Genomic DNA, 24,450 nt, shown 5'->3' with positions numbered 1-24,450 from the left:
CGTTACCCCGAAGCCGGTCCCGCCCTCTCCGTGCGCTTCCAGGCCTCACCGCGCCAGGACCATCTCATTCATGGGCGGGAGGGGAGCTCTTACCACCGACATCCATCCACTCACGCTCCCGATCACAGAAACCGCCGCGCCCGATGCCCTGGGTGCCTCCGCCTCCAGGCGGTCCGCACCTCTGTTGTGGCACCTCCTTCAGTCAGCAGGCTGCTTGGGTATACAGGCCCAGCCACCCGCCCGTCTCCGCGGGCACGGCAGCTGGCCCCAGACCTTCGCTGCAGTTCGAGATTCCTCCGGTGAGGGGAGGGGGCTCGCCCGCCCGCAGGAGTTTTCCTCCACCGCTCCTGGCTTCGGAGACCCCACTATGATCAGGCAGTCCCAGGCTGAGATGGGAAGACAGCTCACCCCTCCGTCAGTCATCTTCCAGGGTCCCCGGTTCCTCAAAACACAGCAGCTCCGACCCGTCTTCTCCCGGCGCCATCTTGGGTCCTTGGTCTCGGCGGTCAAGGCAGCGTCACAGTGCCCAGTGAGCATTACAGGCAGTCAACGCCACACCGATCCGCTCCAAAGGTAAGCTGGGTCACTAAGATGTAATTACGCGTTTGTCTCTGGGTCTTCAGGTCGCCGGAATGCACAACGGATCTAGCTTTCTGCCGGAGCTCGGCGAAAGCGTGACTTATTCGGCCATGTTGCTGGCCATGCCCCCATCTTTAACTGTTTTTGAGGGTCTAAAAAAGAAAACTGGCTCGGTACCCAGAAAAGAATTCATGCTGTGGATGTCAACTCTGCATTGAAGAAACCCACAAAAGATGTTATATGAGTTCTCTTACCAAGGAGACAGTGGATGCCAGGAGACAAGAAGCAGGTGGGAGGGTAGGATGACCTTCCAGCGACCCCTCTTCAGCTCCCATTTAGTGGATGATTGAGAGCACCCAGAGGCACTAACAGGAGTCAGTTCAATCACTACCACAGGCCTGTGACCCCCAAAATGTGTTTGAAATTCTAGAAGTTAAGGCAACATACTGGCATTTTCATCACAATATACAAGTCAAGTTAATACTAACATGCACAACACATCTAACACTCCAAAGAGTTAATACAGAACTGGCACACATAAGGCATTGGAAATGCATTTTGGAACATGGAGTCCACTGACTAACATGCAGCAGATACTGAAGACAACAACGGTATGGTCAAAGTGTATGCATTAAATATACTGACCCTAACATGGCAGTTGTGAGTCCATCAAAATGTAGATGCAACATGCATGACAATGTCGTATGTACTATGCAGGAAAAGTAAGGCCCTTGTGAAGCAGGGCTTGTGACACAGGTGAAGTAGCAAGTTTAGTAAACAACTCCAGAATTAATCAACTGCAAAAGATAGAACTTTTACAATTGACATATGTAATGGAAGACCATAACATCATAAATAATTAGTACATTCTTACTGGTACATGCTACCACATATCCCTCTCCTTCAAATGATGAATCTCATACTAAATATAAACAAATACATAAATCTGGAACAAATAAGATTCATTAGAATATGAACTATGTACTTTAATATTGCAACATAACAAGGCCAAAGAAGAAAAATAATAATACACAATATTGACTAAGGTTGAGAAATCAGGACAAAACATTTCCCACTATATAATCCTGCAGGCTTCCAGGCAAAGAAGTTATGTGACCAGAGCTTGTGGTCTATTATTGTTTACTTGCATTCTTTTAATTGTAGTCTAACCTAGGATCAGTTTGATTTCCACTCTTTTCATTGCAATCCACCTCATGATCTTGATTGAAATGTATCTCAGAATAAGAAGTTGTGGTTCAGGACACATTTCCACATATTCCAGTGTGTGGTGACATCTTGGCTTACGGAAACAGTCCCCCCTACCTCCGAGAATTAAAGACCCGGATCTGGACTACGGATAAGAGTCCATCCATGAACAGAGCAGAGGTCCATAACAATCTCTATTGAATTGCCACCAATTTCCATTTTACATACAGGCTAATTTCTAATATTTGTATTTAAACCCCAAACTTCACAGTCTGCACTCAATGCACAATACATTCCATGGTTCTCTTCGGTGCATGATGACTCAGAACCAGATCAATCTGTAACACGCTTTACATTGGATTTCATACTGGAATGAATTTGTCTGATTTCCGTTAGACACAGGCAAAATAACATAAAAGGCCACAGAAACAACACTTTTGCTTTGTTGCTGGACATCACTTATCCTGAGTGTAATGGTTCTTACTTCTGCATCAATAAAATTCTGAACGGTGTCCTTGTCTTTCCTAGATTTCCAGACCACTGATTTCTATATTCTCAACCACTACTAGACTTATTGGGCCACATGTAGCAACCAATTCTGCGTCCGTTTGCGAATGCAAAAAAGGCTTTTTACATGTATTAAACCCTGTTACCAAATCGCAAAATGGGTTTGCGATTCAGTATTTGGAAGGGGCGTGTTCAGAGCATCCCTTTCAAATACCAAATCGTAACAGTATGTATGAATGTTTTGTGACAGTGAATGCAGTCACGAAACATTGCAATTACCACCAACTTCAAGTTGGTAGTAACCCATTCGCAAGTCCCATGGACCACTGACTGCTTTTAAAAAATTGAAAAGAAATTTTTTAAAAAAATGCATCCTGTTTTCCTTTAAGGAAAACAGGCGGCATTTAAAAAAGGAACAATTGCTTTATTTAAAAGCAATCAAGGACATGGTGGCCTGCTGACCCCAGCAGCTCACCATCCCCTTGATTTTAGCGAGTCCTAGGGGTTGCAAATTGCGACCTACCTCATTAATATTAATGAGGCATGTCGATTTGCAAACCACTATGTGAAACTCATGGAGTTTCATACATTGGAAATAGCAATTACCTAATTGCGATTCTCAGAAAATCGCAAATAGGTCATCGCTATTTCCAAATTTGATACATGTGGCCCTTAGTCTCTTTTCTTTATAGAGTATGATCTGCCTTGAGATGTTTTTCTCACAGTGTTTCTGGTAGTGGTAGTATGGCTCAAAGTAGCTATGGCACATCTCTTGGAAAGTACAGCCTTCCTAACTATTGATATCACGTCTTAAACCATACCAGTGGGGACTCAGAGGGCATCTCAACATACATCCATGTTAACAATTCAGAAAAAACTAGCTAGGGCAACTAGTGAGCTTAGTTGAACGATTAAGCAAAATGAATAAAACCATGTCAGAGTTTAATAACATAATCAGATCAGGTATGAAAGATATTATGCAGGTAGTGAGGATGTACGATGCAGTAATATCTGAGGCACAGGCAGATAGGCATACGCAAAAATATAATGATATGCGCCCACTGGTTTAAGTCAGTCTGTTCAAATATTGGCATCTGCAACACTGGCAAAGTGCAGATGCCCCTCTAGTATGCAAGCAGAAATCGCACGTCAGATCAGTGATGTAATCGAAAGTTTAATGCAAAAATAACAAGGCGATAGATGGAATGCTTCAATTAATCTCAGCCACTCCACTGGCGGTCGCTCGGGCTGCATCCCAATCCATCCTTTTTCGCCCACCCTCTCATCTCAGTTAAACCCAGCCATATGCAAATCAGCCTTGACCCTGCTTCTCATGGGAACAGTCCAGCCCGAACTGCCAGGCCAGAAATTAAGATCAAAGTCTCATTATGTTGCTTAGTACTGCGCATGTAAAAATAATTTCATAACATATTGCAGGGCCTAATGCACTATCACACTTATGAAAAAATCAAAACCTCCCTTTCCGTAATGTAAATGTACTTCTTGTACGGAAGGGGGATGGGAGCACACTGCTTCACCTCCCAGCACAGTTCGTCCCTTAGCAACCTGGTAAAAGCAGTTCCGTTTAAATGCTTACTTGAATTTGGATGTATGACGGTACAACGCGTACCGTTTCAACGTGTGCCTTTACAGCGCGTCTTTATCAACGCAAGTCGTTTACAACGACTTGCGTTGTTGGGCGCGGATAGTAAATAGTAAAATGTACTATTCTAACACCAGTCCCCGTGGATAGTAGGGAAGGTGTTGGAATAGTAAATATACTATTCTTTATCCTTTAGCACCCTCCGGCGCAAGCCGTGGTCACGACTTGCGTTGTAAAGGACGCGTCGTAAAAGCACTGCAGGGTGACATCCGCGTTGAAAAGGATGTTCCCCCTTGAATTTTTATAGAAGTGTTTCACCAAAGTTGGTGCAGGTTAGTGCTGTTAACCTTTAGAGGCATGTGTTTCTGGATATTATCCTTCATCAGTAGAGATAAAAACGAAATTCAAATTCATCTGGGGTTGCTTAGAAAGCTGCCACAATCCTCTAATCTCTTCTAATAAAGGATAATATCCAGAAAAACATGCGTGTAGAGGTTAACAGCACTAACTGCACCAACTTTGGTGAAACACTTCTACAAAAATTCTAGTAAGCATTTAAACTGATCTGCATGAGCACATTTCCAACATGAACTAACTACACGAATTGGGAAACTAGAACAATAACAGGTAAGCCATGTTAGATAAACTGACAATGGGAGTGCATTGAAGCCTCCACAATAGAAACTGCATCTGGGGCTTTAATATTAATGTGGCCAATGCAGATCTTTAGCTTGCCAGTCCGACCTTGAACATCTTAACAGGACCCTATCATTTCCAGATCAAAGAAAGAAAACATCTTACAAACAATCAGACATCATTATAGAGAGGCCAAAATCCTCTTTCTCAAGGTGTATCTTCTGGAAACTACTGCCCAACTCCACACTGAGAAAATATCATGTGGATTGGGATTTCCATTCAGATCACTGTTCACTTTCATGGTAAAGCACACATGGCAAACACTGTTGGGGAAGCCAATGTGATATTTATGCTTGGCAATCAGTAACACCGACAAGAGGAGGAACTATCCGATCCATCGGTTGGACAGAATGGAAGAAACAAAGAACCAACAGGGACCTTGAAGAAGGCATGAGCACCACTCTCTACATGGATCCTCGGATGAAGCATGATTTCTACTTATGATAATGTGAAGGTGGTTCTACTATGTAGATTCTGTTTCATAGTCCCCTATTGCTTGGGTATAAATCTTATAATGCAGATATGTCCATGAATTCCTAAGGTGTGGAAATGCATCTCTGGCAGTGCTCCCTCCTGCTCCAACAATGAAAGTAAAAGTTTGAGGGATATATTTGTGTGTTCTTAATAAGGATTGAGGCCATGGTGGGGTTCTCTTTCCAAATGGACTGCTGGCTCCCTTTCTCTTTTGCTGGCCATGGCCCCCTAGTTAGATCTTTTTCCTTTTCTGTTTGTAACGAAAGTTGATGACTAATCTTGTAGTTGAGTTTCCTTTTTTTCTTCTTTAGCTCTGTGCAGGGGGTTACAAAGGCATTTATTTGATGTTAATACAAACGATAATGATTGGTAATACATCACTGAAGATGGGACACCTGTGAACACACACTGACATATAAGCTGTTTGGCTCAACTGGAATAGGCAGTACAATAGCAGAAGTATCTTGTCTCACAAGCCTTCAGGACTTCATGGAAGGTATACTTCACTTAAGAGCTTAGCTTTGCATCTCTTAGGACAACAGCATTCCCGATCCGCCACTTGAATGTTCAGGGCCTTAGCTCCCTCGTGAATGGGCAGCAATACAAAGATATAGCTAGAGTTATCCTACAAGATACCCAGCAGAGGAAGGAAGATTGGTTGAGACTGTGAACTTTTCAGTTCCCGGTCCACTTCCATTCCTGCGCTATCAATAAAACCTAGGGAGTAGTTTTCCTACTTCGTAGAGATAGCCTTTTGGGTTCACAGTATAGAAAGAGGATTGAGAGACGTTAATGCATCCAGGGATTTCTGGGAATGAGATATTGTACCCTTTCTGCAGCAAAGGCTCTAAAGGATTTATGCAAATGTCTGCCCTGTGGTCACTAACTTTCAGAGCCGTACGGCATGGCTCGCAGGAGCGGGTTGGGGCAGGCGCGGAGGGGGGATGGTCAGGGTGTTTTGTGCAATGTAAAAAAATAAATAAAAATAACACTTACCTTGCAGCCGGGTAGATGTTAAAACAGCAAGGTGAGAATTAGCTCTCTCATGCACAATCACAAAAATCGTTGTTTAATTGTGCTCTGTTTTAGCCACGTTCCTTCTTAAAAAACACCTGTATGCACATTCTGATGTTTGTTTAACTACAAGGATATGTACTTCAAGAGCATAATATGAATACACCATCTGATTCAGCATAAAGCTGTGAAAAGAAGTAAGGCGACAATAACCAGATAACCAATGGAATGGTGGCGAGCATGGCTCGTGGGTGGCAGGAGTGGGTGCGGGGGGAGGGTGCTGGGGGCAGGGCGCGTGAGGGGGGCTGTTTGTGTGCAACCTAAAAAAAAACACTTACCTTGCCGCCCGGTCCCATCCTGCTCTACTCGACTTGACTCGAGCAACAGGAAGCACAGCCAGGCTCCCCTGAACAATCACATTGCTGCAATGCAACATTGTGATTGGTAAGCACCCAGGCTCCCCTGAACAATCACAGCGCTGCAATGCAGCATTGTGATTGGTATGAGCATCCTGGTTCAACGCTCCCCCAGGGAATGGGGCCCTGGGCCTGTTCTCCACGCAGGCTGTAATGCAGCCTGCATGGAGAACAGGGAAAGTGTGCATGACTGTTTTGGGCGGCCGCGAGGGCTAGCCAAATACTTATGTGCACTTAGGAGTGGGCAAACCACTCCTCCGCTGCCCTGCGCCTAGAGCAGGGGATCCCCGCTCACCCGTCCGCCCGCAAAGCAGCATGGAAACATAAAATGATAATAACTCAAAGTTATTACATTTTATGTTTCCTCTACGTTGCACTGCTTAAAAGCAGTGGGCAGACGCTCCTCCACCGTAGTGGAGGAACCGCAACTGCTGTCTTTGCTAGAAGGTATCTCACAATAGGAGGCAACTATAACTCTGCCGTAGTCTCGGTTCAAGACCACTCATCAAACAGATTTTCAGCTCAGTCTTCTCAGCTACAGTTATCCTGCAAGGCACTGAACATACAGAGCTTATTAATTTATAGATTAGATTCCAAAAACAACAGTTGATGGACAGAATGCAGAACATTGTCATACATTCACCCCAGTACAGAGATCTGGGCCTAAATCCATCGTTTTTTTGCTCACCATGCCATTCCAGTGTGAACCCAGCCATATGCAGATCACGCTTGACCCTGTGCCTCATGGGCACAGTCCAGCCCGAACTGCCAAGCCAGGTTCTCCCTGGACTGAAAACAAGCAACCTAGGACCGGGTTCAGGGTTTCACCCCTCGTCAGCCAGGATAGCTTGATTTCAGTGGCATGGAGAGCACAGGACCCACGTCTGGGCATACCCGTCCCACTCCACTCGGGGTGACAAATGCAAAAACAACCATTGATTCCACCCAAAAGAGATAGATCATACCTTCTGTTCTTCTTTTCATAAATCATACTAAAGAATAGATTTTTTAAAGGTCACCTCAATCAATCAATCAATCAATCAATCTATCAGGGTCTTGAATAGTGCGGCTACTCACCCATGAGGGTCTGAAGGTGCTGGGGAGGGGGGCTGCTGGTCTGACTGGGTGGAGGATCATTTGAAGAGCCAGGTCTTGAGGTCCTTCTGAAATGGGTCAGCGATGTGGATTGCCTGAGATGGAAGGGTAGGGTGTTCCAGGTCTTGGCGGCGAGGTTGGAGAACAACCTTTCTCTAGTTCTGGTCTTGTGGATCTTGGGGACAAAGGCAAGGGCAAGTTGGGAGGATCGGAGTTGTCTGGCGAGTACGTGGAATGTAAGTCTGGGGTTCAGGTATGCTGGCCCTTTCTCGTGTAGAGCTTTGTAGGGATGAGTGAGGAGCTTGAAAGTGATTCTCTTGTTGACTGGGGGCCAGTGGAGTTGTCGGAGGTGTTGCGTGATGTGACTGCGGCAGGGGATGTCGAGGACCAGTCTGGTTGCAGCATTTTGGATGTTCTGTAGTTTCTTGAGTTGTTTCTGGGTGAGCCATCATTAGATTCCATTGTGACTGATTTGTGGATAGGTACGGATATCTTGTCAGAAAATTTGGGGCCAGATGTAGGTAATTCCGATTTACCTACTCTTAAATACCGAATCATACCGAATCGGTATTTAAGAGTAGGTAAATTGGAAGTAGGCAGATGTAGGTAATTTTTATTTTGCAATTACCGATTCTGTAAGATTCGGTATTTACCGATTCGGTAAATACAGAATCGGTATTTCCCTTTGATTCCCATGGGCCTTGAAGCCCATAGGAATCAATGGGAAATACCGATTAGGTATTTACCGAATCTGTAAATACCGAATCCTGGCAGGGGGAACGGGGTGTCACTTTGACACCCTGTAGCACCCCAATTGCAGGCTTGTGTGCCATGTGGCACACATACATGCCTTAAGGGCATGTCTGTGTGTCACATGGCACACATACATGCCTTAAGGGCATGTCTGCGTGTCACATGGCATAGGTGTACATGCACAGATGTGCATGTACACTGGAATTCGGTATTTTACCCCCCAATAGGATTGGGTGTTAAATACTGACTCCTAATGGGCCTGTGGCACTCTTTGAGGTGCCAGCTACATCTGGATTTACCGAATCGGTACATATACTGATTCGGTATTTTACCAAATCTGTAAATTTACCGAATCGGTAAATTTACTGATTCGGTAAAATTCGGGCCCCCTACATCTCAAAAACCAATTACCGGTCGGTAACGGCCGAAATCGGCCGTTACCGACCGGTAATTGGCGACCTACATCCGGCCCTTGGTAACTACACTGCTGTCAGATGATACCAAACAGTGACCACAATGGGAAATCCATGAGAAGGCCTTTCAGAGATCCTGTGGTCTCTGTAAGCAAAATACTGGAACATTACTTCCGGAAGAATACAGAGAATGTAGTAGAGTAGTCAATCAGTTGATTCAACTGGTTGCCCAACCATTGGGTTTAAAAGGTTAGCGGTATCTTGTTTTGTATAACACTGACATCATTAGCGGTATCTTGTTTTGGAGAGCACTGACTTCTGTTGGTCTGAATTATTTTCATATCTGATTTTAATGTTTTAAACATAGAAAATCTTAGTTTATTTTAGAAGAAATCATATGGTAAATAACAGATCTGAAAAGAGTTATTGACTGTTGGCAGGAGATTTTAACTTTTAATCTACTAAAACTATGCATACGTATTGTTTAGATATTATCTTTTGAAAATGTTAAGAGCAATGATAAATATGTATACAAACTAGCTCCATATACATATCTATGTCCAAGAGTTCAACAAATAGTTGTGTTACGCAGGCGCAGCCGGCTCAGGTAAGAGCGGTGGGGTGAGGCGGGTGGGGGCTAAGTCGACAGAAGACAGAATAGGTAAAATGCAGCGATGCGGCGAGCGCAAGGTAAGTGGTTTTATTTGTTTATTTATTTAATTTTACCTATCCCATTGTCTGTCAATCCCCCCCCCCCCCTCCCCCCACTGCCCCACCGCCCTCCGCTCTTATCTGTGCCGGACTCGCCTGCTTTTATGTTGATTTGATGTAGGCACTTAACCAGAGCTACTAAACCGACTGCTTCACTAAATCAGACGGGTTGGAACCAGTAAAAAGCATTTTTCTATTTTCTAAACCTATTTTATGAGTGGGAAAAGATTTACCAACTCGTAAAATGGGTTCAGGAATGACTACCAATTCATTATTTGGAAGGATTGTGTTTTGGGTGTCTCTTCCATATAATGAATCATTATCACACATATCAATGAATTGCGACTTTAGTTCCGGTTGAAAACTATTGGTAAATTACTGACTCCCGATGTGGGTGGTAAAATTTGTGCTAAAAAAATGACCACACCGCGAAACATGCAAAGGCTGTTTTTGTTGTGGATTCTGTCAGACTTAAAAAAATGAGTACCGACAATAATTATGTCACTTTTTTTTGTGTTCAAAATATTTTAATACATTTTACAGCAGAGAGATACAGTGGTAAACAAAACTAATCCACAGTAGGAAAGGAAAGTAACACCAGGGGGAGGGGGAGGAGGCTGTGCCTAAGTTGATATAGTAAACGCTCTACATCAAGGATTAAATGGTACATTGTTTAGAGGATAATACATAGGCATGCAGATGTAAGTATCACAATCATTCTACATTAGTAATAGAACAGTACTGTCGATATTGAATAATACATAGGAGGTGGAGATGAATACTGCAGGGTTACATAGCATGTCATATCATATCGTATGGAGTGAACTACCATTCCATACATACATCTTATACATTAACCATTATTCAGGCAAAAGTATTAGAAACGGCATGTTAAAAGTCAAGAAGAGTTATTTACCTTAACATCTATGACATAATAGAATGCACGGGGTGACTAAAATGGACATGTCTCATATAAGTTTGGCCAGATAGTGGCTCATGTGGTAGTAGGGCCTAGTGTATGGGTGGCTAAAGTAGCATAGGCGAGTCATCTACAGAGTGAACGGAGAGAATTGAGGGTGAGGTGAGTTTACTATTGTGATGGTGATCCAGCGCAACCCCTAATTCATAAGCCAGGGACCATGAAAACAGGTCATACATAAATCACTTACCAACCAACATGGCCCATCACTCATTACCCATAAATGATCACTGAAGACGAGCGCTGGATTAGGGGGTTTAATTTGTCAGTTTTTGTATGAGTACAGTTCTATACTTCACATTAATAACATGTTTTATATTCCTAACTATTCGTAATTTCAACTGCTTTGTTATGTTAATTGGGATTTCTAAAGCGCATTATTACCAACAGGTCTCTAAGTGCTGTGAGAGAGAGCCCAACCTTGGCACATCTACATCTACTGTCTTCTTCTGGTCGATGGACCATTAGTTGACGAGTTGATGGTGACTTTGATTAACTAAACAGTTTAATACTTTATTAAATAACCACAAAGTCATATATCTGGTTATTAAATTTATCTTATTAAATTAAATGCTCATTTCAGATTATCAGTACACACACAAGACCACTTATAAGAGAACAATTTATCAAGCAATGTAACCAAAATGAATAATTTGCCTCAACATCAAAGTGTACATAAGGGTAGGGGAAAGAAGGTGCAGCAAAATTACTTTGCAGAAACATATTGCGAGATAGGCTCGGGGGACAAAGTTAACAAGACAGGTGCAATTTTAAGTCTTGTCAATAAGCTGGCAAACAAACAATAATCTCCCAATCTATCTACCTTGATCTAGTTCTCCTCGGACGCAGTCTCCTCCCCAACACTCCTGCAACGTTCTCGTATCTAAGCTGCTCTCTGACTTGGTGCTGGTCTGCTTCCCTCGATCTTTGTGTCTCGATATCTCTATCTCCCTCTCTCGATGCTCTCAATGATCTGACCACCACACCCACAATTTGGGATATCAATTATACCCTAATTCCTAGCTCACTATCTTACAATGTTGCAGTGTCAGTAGAAACTCGGCCTGTGATTGGTGGAGAAAAGTCATGTTAGAGTCTCCTCATCAGGTTCTCATCGCAAATCTATCCCATACTGGTTTTAACAAAGGAAGTATTAAGAATAAATACATTCATATACTACAAATATCAATTGTTATACATTCTGCAACGTTTTAATATCATGACATATGCTTCACATTCAAATTGCACGTAGTGATGGCAGTTCCCACAGTTGTTGTTGCATCTTGGCACATAAACAATAGGACACAGGTCAACATGGCCTTCACACGGATTAAATCAGCGGGTACACTCAGCAGATCGTGAGCAGGAAGAGCTCTCCACGTATGCGTACTTGGTACAGACCAAGACAACCACATGCAGGCTCAGACAAGAGGCCGTTTTCATGCAGGCCCAATCTCGTACTAAAGTAAATAGACACAAAAGAATATTAATTCATGAAATAAAACCCATTATGTTTACCTCCCGCCATACTATTGCCCTGTATTAGTTATTAATACGTGCTCATGCCATCATGGTTTAATATATTAGGTAAAATGCTTTTGCCCCATGTGTGTTCAAGGTTGGTTAGTCCATGCAGTTAGTACATTATTATGGAGGTACTTAATTTCATGAGGGTGTAATTTTACAAACCTCACTCCATCAATGGTCATGGTAGTTTATATGTAAAGGCGCTTGTGTTTAGGGCGTTCCAAATCGAGCACCGTGAGTATCTATGTTACTTTTAATCATATTAAGTTGATATGCATTTTTCAAAGTGAATATGTTTTTTGGACATGGATGTAAATTTTTCTGCACTTTACAAATAGAGATCAATATTATCATAAGTATTTTTAGGCTGATTGTGATTACTGATTATCCTAAATGATAATGCAATTGATGTGAGTGCATGCTCTACACTACACAAAATAAGTTAGAGCTACCAGTAAAATTGTCAGGGACATTGGGCATCAAAATGACCTATGCTAAAACCAACTGTCAATCAACATAGCCATGGATATCAACAGCAGCGGCCAGCACAGGTAATCGCGTTGAGGCGGGGCGGGGGCGGGACCTTTCGACAGACGATGGGATTTGTATAATTAAGTAAATAAATAATACCTATTCTGTCGTCTGTCGACTTCCCCCTGCTGTGCCTGCCCCGCCCTACCGTCCTTACCAGTGGCTGCCGCCACTGGATATCAAACCACTGTAGAAGAAAGAATTTCACAATTCTGTGGACCCGATTAAATATTTAGGGATCAATCTTCTCTCCTCAACTCAGTGCGAGTGCAATGTACCACAAGTGTTAGATATTCTATATAAAAATATTTACAGCTTCTGCCAGCCACAGATTTATTGACTCAGGCAGGGAATGTATATCAAGATAAACTTTATACAGAAACTCTTATATATGTTACAATTACAATTTAAGAAATTAGTCCTCTGAACGATTCAATGGAAATTATTAGAATTTACTTGGCTGAACACCCCACAATAAGTCTGTGGTGGTCCAATTTGTGTACTTTAAACGCCATGGAGAAGCTGATAGCTGCTGTCCACAATGTAATGGTGAAGTCTGAACTAATTTGGTCTAATTTCCTGCTTTATGTGAATGGCCAAAATGGCGGGCAGATTTTATATGCCCAATGTGAACAATAAGTCTAGAATATGTGTAGTACCCTGACACATGTTGTGGTTAAGCATCTTTGTCTGACCCATATAGAAATTCCTTCAGGGTAGCATGTTTTGATGACTCCTTTGCCCTTCATCAGTTCCAGTGACTGAAAAGCGTGTATCATTTCTTCCTTTAGGGCGAATTATGCGGATCTGCGGTTCGCGAATTCGCACGAAATCGTAAACAAATCTGCGAATTCACAGATTTTTCTGCGAACTTGCAGATTTTTTTGCGATTTGCATCTACTCAACTGGAGTACTTTCTACTGGCTAATCAGTAAGTGCTACTTCGTTGGGTAAATGTAAAGTGCTTTTCCTACACTGCAGCTGCGTAAAGGGCCAGAAGATTGTCTCCACTGACCATGTGTGCCTGTAACTTTGCCACCGCGCCAAAAGGCGCCGAGGTCCCTTGAGTGAGCTGTCCATCATAGTTGGGAAAGGGCGGGAAGAAATTTGATACCGCTAGTGTGTGGTGCGGGCTTCTATGCGTGTCAATGCCTCTTATGTATAAAGGGTCAGAGAGAGAGCAGGGCAGCAGGTGAGGAGAAAGCCGCCTCCTGGTCACAGGAACTACACGGGAATTGCGCTCGAGAAACTCAGGGATGCAAAGCCCTCCCTCGGGTATTACAGCTAATTTTCGACGGCAGATATGGGGTTAAAGCACACTTGCCCAAGCTCGACCGTGCTCACTAATGTTTTGGGCTGATTAAAATATTACTGAATTTGAACTTCAACTCGGGCACAAGCTTTATTTATATCTGTAAGTGCTTCCTGTTGAGGTTTAATTTTTGGCCCACAAAAAGCACTTACAGAGTTAAGGTAGGTGCCCGAGTTGAAGCTAACTTTTGTAACCATTTTAGAATGGTGCCCGCAAGCTGCCAGAGTTGAAGTTGCAACTAAGCAACTTTTACTCTGACAGCTTGCCGGCGCCATTCTAAAATGGTTACAAAGTCAGCTTCAACTCGGGCACCTGCTATATCTGTAAGGGCTTCCTGTTGAGGTTTAATTTTTGTGACAGGAGCCTCGTGCCAGAATGAATCCTGCCCTGCATAGTTATCCACGAAGATGTCACTGTTTTGTGCAATACCTCTACTCAACTGGAATACTTTCTACTGGCTAATCAGTAAGTGCTACCTCGTTGGGTAAATGTATGGTGCTTTTCCTACACTGCGCTGCGTAAAGGGACAGAAGATTTGCCTCCAGTGACCGTGTGCGCCTGTAACTTTGGTCCCTTGAATGAACTGGCCATCAAAAAAAAAATCCGCCCGCGAGCGAATTTATGAATTTTGTGGCAATTTCGCGAGATTCGCAGATCGCAAAATTGCCGAAAATCCGCAAATTTCGCGGGCGGAACGGATTTTTGGCCCATACCTAGTTTTTATACTAAATGTCAAATAACTGGTAAGATTATATTTTAACCTGACCATCCTGCAATTGCAATATGTTATCCAGAAACGTGATAAATATAGTTGTTCGAAAAATAAGCCGCTAGGTACATTGGGTGTATTTTCTTGTTATGGGTTTCTCCATAGCTGCATTCCAGGAAGTGGCCTATGGATGAAGCAAACGTTCATCCAATCAGAGAGAGTTTTCAGTAATATTCGATGCTATTGTATGAATTGAGCCACACATGGAGACAGGCACTGTGGAAACTTCTAGGTAATTACCAAGCATAACTTGGCATCTATTTCGTCCTGTTTCTGGTCTACATCTACATGTTATTTCTAGTAGGTATAATCAGGACCACTGAAATTATGTGGCAAAATAGGATCAAAATTATATACGTCAGAGTTGACTGAATTATTCAGCACGAAAAGGAAAATTATGACACATAACGGGTCACATTCTGTGGCAGTATTATTTCACAGTTTTATAATTTTAATATAGATTAATACTGTCTGGGCAAAATTGTATAATCTTTAATACTGATTTAACACCTCGCTATATCAATCTGCAGCTAAAATGTGACGATTTATCCTTTGCAAAGGGCCTGCAAGGCTGTTTTTTAAGCAAGGTTTACATTCTGCAAAATCTGCATCATATATGAATTATGGTGCAAGTGTTGCAAGTGCTGTAAACCTATAATAATGCAGAATCGGCGCTGCAGCAGAACTGCTGAATTCCAATGGCCCTACCAATAATGTGCCCCAGAATAGGGGATTCCAAGATTTCTTTGGTGGATGGGGTGCAGAGGTCGCCATCACAAACACGTTCTTTGTGTTGATGCATGGTGAACAGCATTGTTGTTGCACTCCATTACTAAATCTATGATTGTTGTTCCTATTCGAGGCTATGGTTGTAGTAACCTGTGATGTTCTCTCCCAGGGTCGGACTGCGACAGAGGAGTCCCTGTCACTAAATTAAGTGGTCCCCGTTAGGAAATACGATAGCTAAAAAGTTTCCCACATTTCCAAATCTGTCCCGTTTTAAACGTGTAAAGACACTCAGTCTAAGGGGTCTATTAGGATGGCGGGACCCTAGCGGTGCTGCGGTCCCGCACCAACAATTAGGATGCCACTGCCACGGGGGCATCCCCCATCCACAACAATGTGGCGGGTGGTGTTCACAGCACTGCCCGCCACAATGCTGTGGATGCACCTTGTGCATTTGCATGCACAACGTGGCAGGCACCACACGGTGCCTGTCTGATACGTTCTGTATGCAAATGCAGGGGGGTACCATAGGTGCCCCCATTGTGCACCCCACACCCCCCAACACCCTGGAAGATACCAAGGGTCCCCACATGCAGAATCCCCATGCCTTTCCATGGTGAAAGGCACATCACTGCCTGCATCTTGATATGGATGGCGGTGTATCAAGCCCCTTTTCCACCCGGTCACCTGTTTGACCGGCGGAAATCCGGCGAATGATCTTTCTGTCGGCCAGGGTCCCCCCACCATACTAATATGGCGGGGGGAATGGGAGGCGGGTGGTGAATAATGGTGGGCGGATCGCCACCGCCATATGGGCCTTGGTGATCTACCCGCCATTAAAATAGACCCCTAAGTGTTTTGCACGGTATGCGCGACTGCATGCATTTGCGCCTGCTGCAAGAAATGTTTGTGGTAATCTATACTACTATTATAAAGGAAGAACTTTGAACCTTTGAGGCAGGTAAACTCGGGAACCACACCGCCAATCCACACACCCGATACATCTTTGAAATTGTCAGGGTGTGCAGATGGACATAGGCTATATAAATGTAAAAAATATACGTTATTTAAAAAATTTACGAGAAAAAAAAAGTAGTCCAATGGAAGTAGCGCCGGCCGCGACGTGCGTGCTGACATCAGGAGCGCGGGGAGGAGCGGCGTCCAGGAGCGTGAGAAGGAGCGGGGGACATGAGCGCGGGGCGGAGCGGCGGACAGGCTGGGAGGAGCGGAGAGGAGAGGCAGACAGGCGGGGAGCAGCGGCGAGGAGCGGCGAACCAGTGAACTCAGGAGCACGGGGAGGTGCGGCGGATATGGTAAGGCTCCGGGGGACCCACGGACAATGTCGGGGCGGGCGGGGCCCCTGAAGCCTGATTGCTCCCGGACAAGGTCGGGACGGGCTGCTAGTATCAGATAAATCAACACTAAAAACCGGCTCACCAGACATAAAACAGGCAAATTAAAAAATATCCCATACACGTATCTGCGAGACTACTCTTCGGATACTGCGAGATTGCCCTATAGGCCAGTCCGACCCTCTATATTCTCTACTAAAATATGAAGGTCTTCTTTGTACGCCATTGAAATGTTTTGGCAAACAGGCAGCTTGTATCAAATCAGAGATCACGCTTTTTTTGTCTGGATGCTGGTTCTTGTGTTCAGGACATTGCTTCTGTTTTCTCCTTTTCTTCTTATTCTGAAATGTCCCCTCCTTCATCTGAAACTATTGAACCGGCACCTGTTCTGGTTTAGTACTGACAGCTTGCTACAGCATACCTGCAAACAGTTCAGGGGTAACACTGTATATTCCAGAATAAAATAGGCTGCATGCTGTGGATTGTTATGTGTAGGTTGGCAAATAGTGGTGGAGAAACATGGAGTTCACACACGACGACCGTTCAGAGAGTGTTTTCACTTTTAGAGATTTATGTCTCCTCAGTTATTCTCTCTTCCTGCTTGGGCTGCTTTCCCTCTGCGGGTACAAAGGTACATCTCACAGCCTTGGAGACTTCGGTCAAAGATAATACCTCCCCTAGGCTTATTGGCTGACTTGCAACAAACAGCATCGCCTGCAAGCTCTAAATAAGGTTATATACGAAGGTATCTCACTGGCTCGCATGCCATTAATACTCTCTATCTGTTCACCTTATCTTGTGTGATTAAGCATGCAATAAGTAACAGACTTTCTCTCCTGCACAATCCGGCTTCTGCACTAAATCAAGGATGAGCAACGAAAGCACGGGGTTACCAAAGATTTCTGGCATTCTTCTGTCCCCGGCAGAGCATTGCAAAATAATATTTAGAAGAATGTTCCACCAGGAGCAGGGACACTGGAATTATGCAAAAAGAACAATTGATGGACGGAATGCTGAACAATGTCAAACACTCACCCCCTGTCAGAGATCTGGGCCTAAATCCATTGTTTTTTTGCTCACCACACCCTCCATTTTGGACCCAGCCATATGCAAATTTTGAACCTGCTCCCTCTGGAATTATGCGGCAGAGGAGGACAAAATTAGGTGGTAGGGTTGACTAAATTATGCACCAAGTAAAGGCAAATTATGAGGTATAATACGTCACACTTTGTGATAGTACTATTTCATTATCTTGACATTTTTATACCTGGTGACAGCCTCTGAGAAGAGTTCACCCTATTAGTACCAATTTAACACCCAAATACAGCAATAGCAACTGAAAGATGACTAGTCAACCTTTTCCAGAAGACTTCTGGTGTGCAGGAACACAATTTGTGATATTTTTTTGTAACTTTGAATCTGTTTGAGCTAGAAACAATTTTTTTGTTACAATCTACTGATTAAGCAGCAGTGGAGGGATTACGTGGCAAATGAGACAAATCAATAATTATGCAAAAATTGCAGCAGAATTGCATATTTCCTGTTGCCCTGGACAGGAGGGAAAAAAGATCAACTTCTGGGGGGATGCAATACAGGAAAGTGGGGGGTTCAGCCCAATGTGTAGACACCAAGCCACTTATTTTTGCTGAGGTCTTCTGCAGAGAGCTACATGTCATCATGTGGCCACCTCAAAATAGTATTCGAAGGATTAACTAGCGAAAGGTCATGTGTGAGATGTCATTCTAAAGAATCACATGCAAACAATAGTCATACGTCCAGGGGTAAACAGCTATTAGTACGCGACTTGTACTTTACATACCATTACAACCCATGCGCTGTAACAACGCGTAGCCTTTACTACGCATGTTATTACATCGCATGAAGTGTTACAACGCAAGCGTTGGCCAACTCATCCCCACAGCAGCACCGGATCCGCAATCAACGTCTCCCCCGGACACCGACAGTAAGTGGAAGCGCCTCTAAGCCAGGGTCGTGTCCGTTGTTGTGGGCAGGACGTGTTGGGGGCTCCGTGCGGCCCAGTGTAGAGCAATGCGGTGCGATCAGGCACAGGCCGATTCCGCCCTTACTGTAGCATTAAGCAACCTCACGGGGGCTCCCAACGGCAGTTCCGGCTTAGCATTCGGTTGGCTGCGCCCGGAATTGAAGTGACGACGACCCCTCTGGCCTGGTAAAAAATACTGGTGCCCAGATGGCAGAGCACCCGAGGAGGCAGCGAGGCAGTGATGACGGCAGTGGGGCGGAGGCGGCCTATGAATCTCCTGTACACTGGCTGGGGGCTTTTTGGGTACTTCTGCTGTCCTCACCACCTTTGATTGAGAACGCTTGCAGCCGAGGACAATGGACGTGCACCAAGGAGAGAGGTAAGAGGGGTTGTGTATTTTTAAAGGGTTTGTGTTTGAGGAGTAGTGTTTTTGGGTTTAGGGTTGTGTCATGGGTCATGCAGGGTAGTGTTTGTGTGTAGGGACAGGAGTGGGGGAAGGGGAGGGTTGTGCAGGGGCTAGTGTTTTAGGGATTAGGTAGTGTTGTACTGTAGGGTACTGTTTTAGGGTTTAGGGTAGTGTTGTGGTGTTTGCGTAGTGTAGGGTAGTGGTTTTAGGGTAGTGTCGGGGGTCATGCAGGGTAGTGTTTCAGGATAGGGGACGGACTGGGGGTAGGGGCAGGGTCATGCAGGGGGTAGTGTTTTAGGGTTTAGGGTAGTGTTGTGGTGTTTGCGTAGTGTAGGGTTGTGATTTAGGGTAGTGTCGGGAGGTCATACAGCATAGTGTTTCAGTGTAGGGGACGGACTGGGGGTAGGGGTAGGGTCGTGCTGGGGGGATTGCGTTTTAGGGTTTAGGGTAGTGTTGTGGTGTTAGTGTAGTGTAGGGTAGTGTTTTAGGGTTTAGGGTAGTGTCGGGGGGGTCGTGCAGGGTAGTGTTTCAGTGTAGGGAGCGGACTGGGGGTAGGGGCAGGGTCGTGCTTGGAGCAGTGTTTTAGGGATTAGGGTAGCGTTGTTGTGTTTGTGTAGTGTAGAGTAGTGTTTTAAGGTTTAGGTTAGTGTCGGGGTCGTGCAGGGTAGTGTTTCAGTGTAGGGAGCGGACTGGGGGTAGGGGCAGGGTCGTGCTTGGAGCAGTGTTTTAGGGATTAGGGTAGCGTTGTTGTGTTTGTGTAGTGTAGAGTATGCCATCCCTAGGGGCAAAGCGCCCGGCCCGGACTGCATCCCAGCAGATATCTTCCAGCAGGACCAAGACTTATGGGTTCCTTATCTTCTGTATTTGGCAAACTCTTTGGCAAGGGGCGCAAAGGTTCCTGATTCATGGGCTGGTGCCGAGATCCTGCCCATCTTCAAGAAGGGTGATCGGTCGGTTCCCTCCAACTACCGGCCGATCAGCCTTATTGATGCGGTACAAAAGATAGTTTCTCGTCTTGTCCTTTCCAGGGTCCAGGCATGGATTGAGGAATTTAATGTACTCACTCCTCTCCAAGCAGGGTTTAGACCCCACGTAAGCACCCTGGATCAGGCTTTTCGCTTTATGCTCTTACATTGGAAGACGGTCACCCTGGGTAAAGGTAACTTATTTGCGGCATTCGTAGACCTTCGGTCTGCGTTTGACCTTGTCCCGAGGGCTGGGCTCTGGAATAGCCTTTTAGAAATGGGTATGCCTACCTCTCTGGTCCGCATTATAGTTAATCTCCATGCAGAGACCTATGCTTTTGTAAGATGGGGCAAACCTGGTGAGGTGACTAAGAAATTCCCTGTGTCGAAAGGTGTCAGACAGGGATGCGTTTTGGCACCAACCTTGTTTTCTCTATACATTAATAGAGTCACCAAATATTTTGACGGATTTCCCACTGATGCTCCGAGTTTGGCTGGCATGAAAATCCCCCTGCTCATGTTCGCTGACGACACCCTCCTGATTTCACGAACCAGACAGGGCCTCCAGCTTGCACTGTCGAGGTTCGAGAGTTTCTGCAGCGAACATGAGCTCGAGGTGAACGTAGCCAAAACCAAATTCATGGTGATGAGGGGGCACAAGCAGGTCAAGGCTAGGGTTGTAATGGGGGACACCCTCCTGGAGCAGACCAAGCACTTTACCTATTTGGGCGTTACTTTCAGTGACACCCTTAGCTGGACCCATCAGATTGAGCTCATGACCCTGAAACATCAACAGTTGGGCGGAGCCTTGATCAAGGAACATAAAGGGTCATTCACGAAGCCCATGTCGCCGCTGATGAAGATCTATGGAGGGAAGGTATTGTCAGCGGTGTTATATGGAGCAGAGCTATGGGGTGGAGGTAATTTGGAACCCTTGAAACATGCCCAAAACAAGTTTATAAGGATGGCAACAGGTCTGCCCCAGTCAACTCCTTTAATCCCCTTATTATTTGATCTGGGCTGCCACTCGGTGGTCGATTATGCTAAATATCGTCCCTTATCATTCTGGCGACGCCTGTGGACCACGCCAGATCTTCACCACTATGCGGAAGCATGCCTGGAGGTAAAAAATAGTCCAGGAGCCACCAAAATTGGTTGGCTAAAAGATCTTAGGGCCACTCTACTATCTTTGGGCCTCACCGAGTTGTGGTCTTCGCCCGAGACAGCCAAATTTCCATCAAAAATTGAGCTTAAAAAATGCTACTGGGATTGGGTGACGCACAACATCTTCTTAAAGACGAGCACGAGCAGTCTTTCTGGTCAATTTATGGTTTACAAGGACTCACCTAGGTTAGAAAGGTACTGGGAAACCATTACCAAACCATTGGACCGCAAACTTTTCTTTCAATTTAGATGCGGTACCCTTCCCCTGGGGGACTTCACCAAAAAGTGGGGAATGGGTAGTTTGGGGCTTTGTGCTAACTGTCAGGGCACAGGGGAAAGTCTCTCTCACTTTTTGTACGTGTGCCCACTATACTCAGCCCCTAGAACCAAGTGGCTTAAACCATTATGTAGACTACTAGGTACCAGATCGGCTGCTGAAGCCTTGAGACTGTTAAAAACTAATCTGGATCCACTCATTGTTGTGGGGGTTGCTAAGTTCCTTGGGTGGGCATGGGTGATTAGATGCAGGTTTATCAAACACATAACAGCGGAGACTGCCTAAATGTTTTATATGCATTGTGAAAATATGGTCATGTTCGATACCATTTTAATCTCTGTATAGTTTTGTATGAAGTCAACTCGATGTCGAATATTTAATATTGATTTTATATGATCTTGTGTAATTGTATGTATGTCTTTTATGATGAATCAATCGAATAAAGACTTCTTGAACTGAACTGTAGTGTAGAGTAGTGTTTTAAGGTTTAGGTTAGTGTCGGGGGTCGTGTAGGGTAGTGTTTCAGTTTAGGGACCGGACTGGGGGTAGGGGCAGGGTCGTGCAGGGTGTAGTATTTTAGGGTTTAGGGTAGTGTTGTGGTGTTTGTGTAGTGTAGGCTAGTGTTTTAGGGTTTAGGGTAGTGTTGGGGGTGGCGAGCAGGGTAGTGTTTGAGTGTAGGGACTGGAATGGGGAAGGGGGAGGGTCGTGCAGAGGGTAGTGTTTTAGGGTTTAGGGTAGTGTTGTGTTGTTTGTGTAGTGTAAGGTAGTGTTTTAGGGTAGTGTTGGGGGGTCGTGCAGGGTAGTGTTTGCATGTAGGGATCGGATTGGGGAAGGGGGAGGGTCGTGCTGGGGGTAATGTTTGAGGGTTTAGGATAGTGTTGTGAAGTATGTGTTATGTAGGGTAGTGTATATGGATGTAGAAATTAGCGTAGTGTTGTAAAAGTATGCGGGGAATTGGGATAAGTTTAAAAGACATTTTATATGCATTTTAAAGCACTTGCGAAGTAATTGGATGCGTTATATAAAAAATGCGTTGTAATGGTCCTTTTGAACTAAAAACAACATTGTAAAAGTATGCGTTGTTTTAGTTTGCGAAGTATCAACATATATTCGTCCAGGGAGATCCAGAGACAGAATTGCATAGCTGATATTTGAGAAATTGTAGCATTCCAGCGGTGGGGTAGATACATTTGGCTGCATCATACACAAAGACCCTGTAATGAATTGTGTTCTATAGACTCAATATAAAGTCCATGTAAGAGATGCCTTCGCCTGCATCCTATGTTCGGTGGACTCAACATAGAATCGATTCTCCAAGAACAAAAGGTGCAACCTGTGCTCTCCCACATGGGCCATAAGAGACCTGTGGTTTCTGTTCCATGGACTCAATATGAAGTCCATTCTCCAAGAAGGCATAACCTGTTTCCTCTCACATGGGCCATAAGAGATGCCTTGATCTGTATTTTGTGTTTCATGGACTCAAATGAAGTCCATTCTCCAAGAAGTCAAGGTGTAACTTGTGCTCTCCCACATGGGCCATAAGTGACGCCTTAGACGGTACCTGCCCCTCCTTCAGGTCTACTTGATCATATTCAGTAAGTGCTAAAGCAACTTATATGGTGCACTTAGTCACTTAGACTGCTTTGTTCTGCACCAGCGATAAAAGAACAGCATGTATCAGTAATTCCAGAGCAGAGTCAGACATCACTTGAGACAGGTGTTGTAGCATTCCATTGCCATACATCAATGTTACCATGATAGCTACATCTTGGACTGGAACAAGGAGCAGCAGCAAAGAATGTGCAAGGTGTCAGATTTTGAACCATTTCAGTGAAGTTACAATCCTACTTTCTGCTCTGTATGGCTTATGCTTCAAGACATCCCACTCCACCTGAGCAAGAACCTCAGCATGTCTGATGGAAACATGGTCACTGCTGCCTTCAAACCATGAAAGACATACTCACACTTAGACACTTATACAGGACAAGCAGCCTGAGAGAACATTCTGAAAGAAATGAAGCAAAACTGTAACTAGGTTATAAACCTTAGAATAATGATCCTACATCTTAGTATAGATAGTGCCAGCGCACAACTTACATTTTTAGACAGACGGGTCATATCACCGAGCCCTTGGCGCCCTCAATGATTGCAACCCAACAGAAAACCCTTGTATCACCATGATCAGCTGCTCCAGCTTCACAAAAAAGAGCCAGTCCCTTACAGGGTGAAGGTGCAAACCCTAAGACACTCCTTAGCTGCCAGGGTGCTGCATTTGTCCCCTATGCTCATTAGTGTCAAAAACTCTGGCAAGTCCACCACACAACCTGGATCAGTTTACCTTCAAATTGAACAATGAGATCCAAAAACAAACTAGATTTTTTAAATTAAACAAAATTATGTACAGCATATTACAATATCTAAGCATATCCTTCAGAGCACTAGACCTAGATGTTTGGAGCCAACTTACAAAGTGAATCATGTGGGTTTGCAAAAGCAGCAAACACCCATGACTTGGGGTATCTATGCATTTGTGGTCACGAAGCCTGGGATTTGCAGAATTACAAGTTTTGCAAATTCAAAATGTATTTAAGATATTTTGCAATTTGTAATTAAGAGTAGCAATGTTTTGTGACTGCAATTGCAGTGACAAATCATTAACCAGATAACAACACCCGAGTTATGATGGTATCGGCTTCTTAAAGGGGTTTTGAGGTTTGTTAAAAGTAGCCCTTTAAGGGACACTGCCTGTCTTTTTAGGAAAAACTGTTCACCTTTTAAATATGTAAATATAGGGAGGAGGTCTGTTGTCCCTTACAGACCCCCATCCCTGCATTTACAGCCAATTCAAGGGCCCCACAAATAGTGATATACCTCATGAATATTTGTATGGTAGGCCATTTTGCTGCCTTCGGCTGATGTATTGTTGGCGATTACATCTCTTTATACATGGATCACATCGCAAATTACATCCTT

The sequence above is a fragment of the Lissotriton vulgaris genome, chromosome 3_1 (genome assembly GCF_964263255.1).
Source record: "Lissotriton vulgaris chromosome 3_1, aLisVul1.2, whole genome shotgun sequence".
Classification (NCBI taxonomy): Eukaryota; Metazoa; Chordata; class Amphibia; order Caudata; family Salamandridae; genus Lissotriton; species Lissotriton vulgaris.
Note: the sequence above shows the minus strand (reverse complement) of the source record.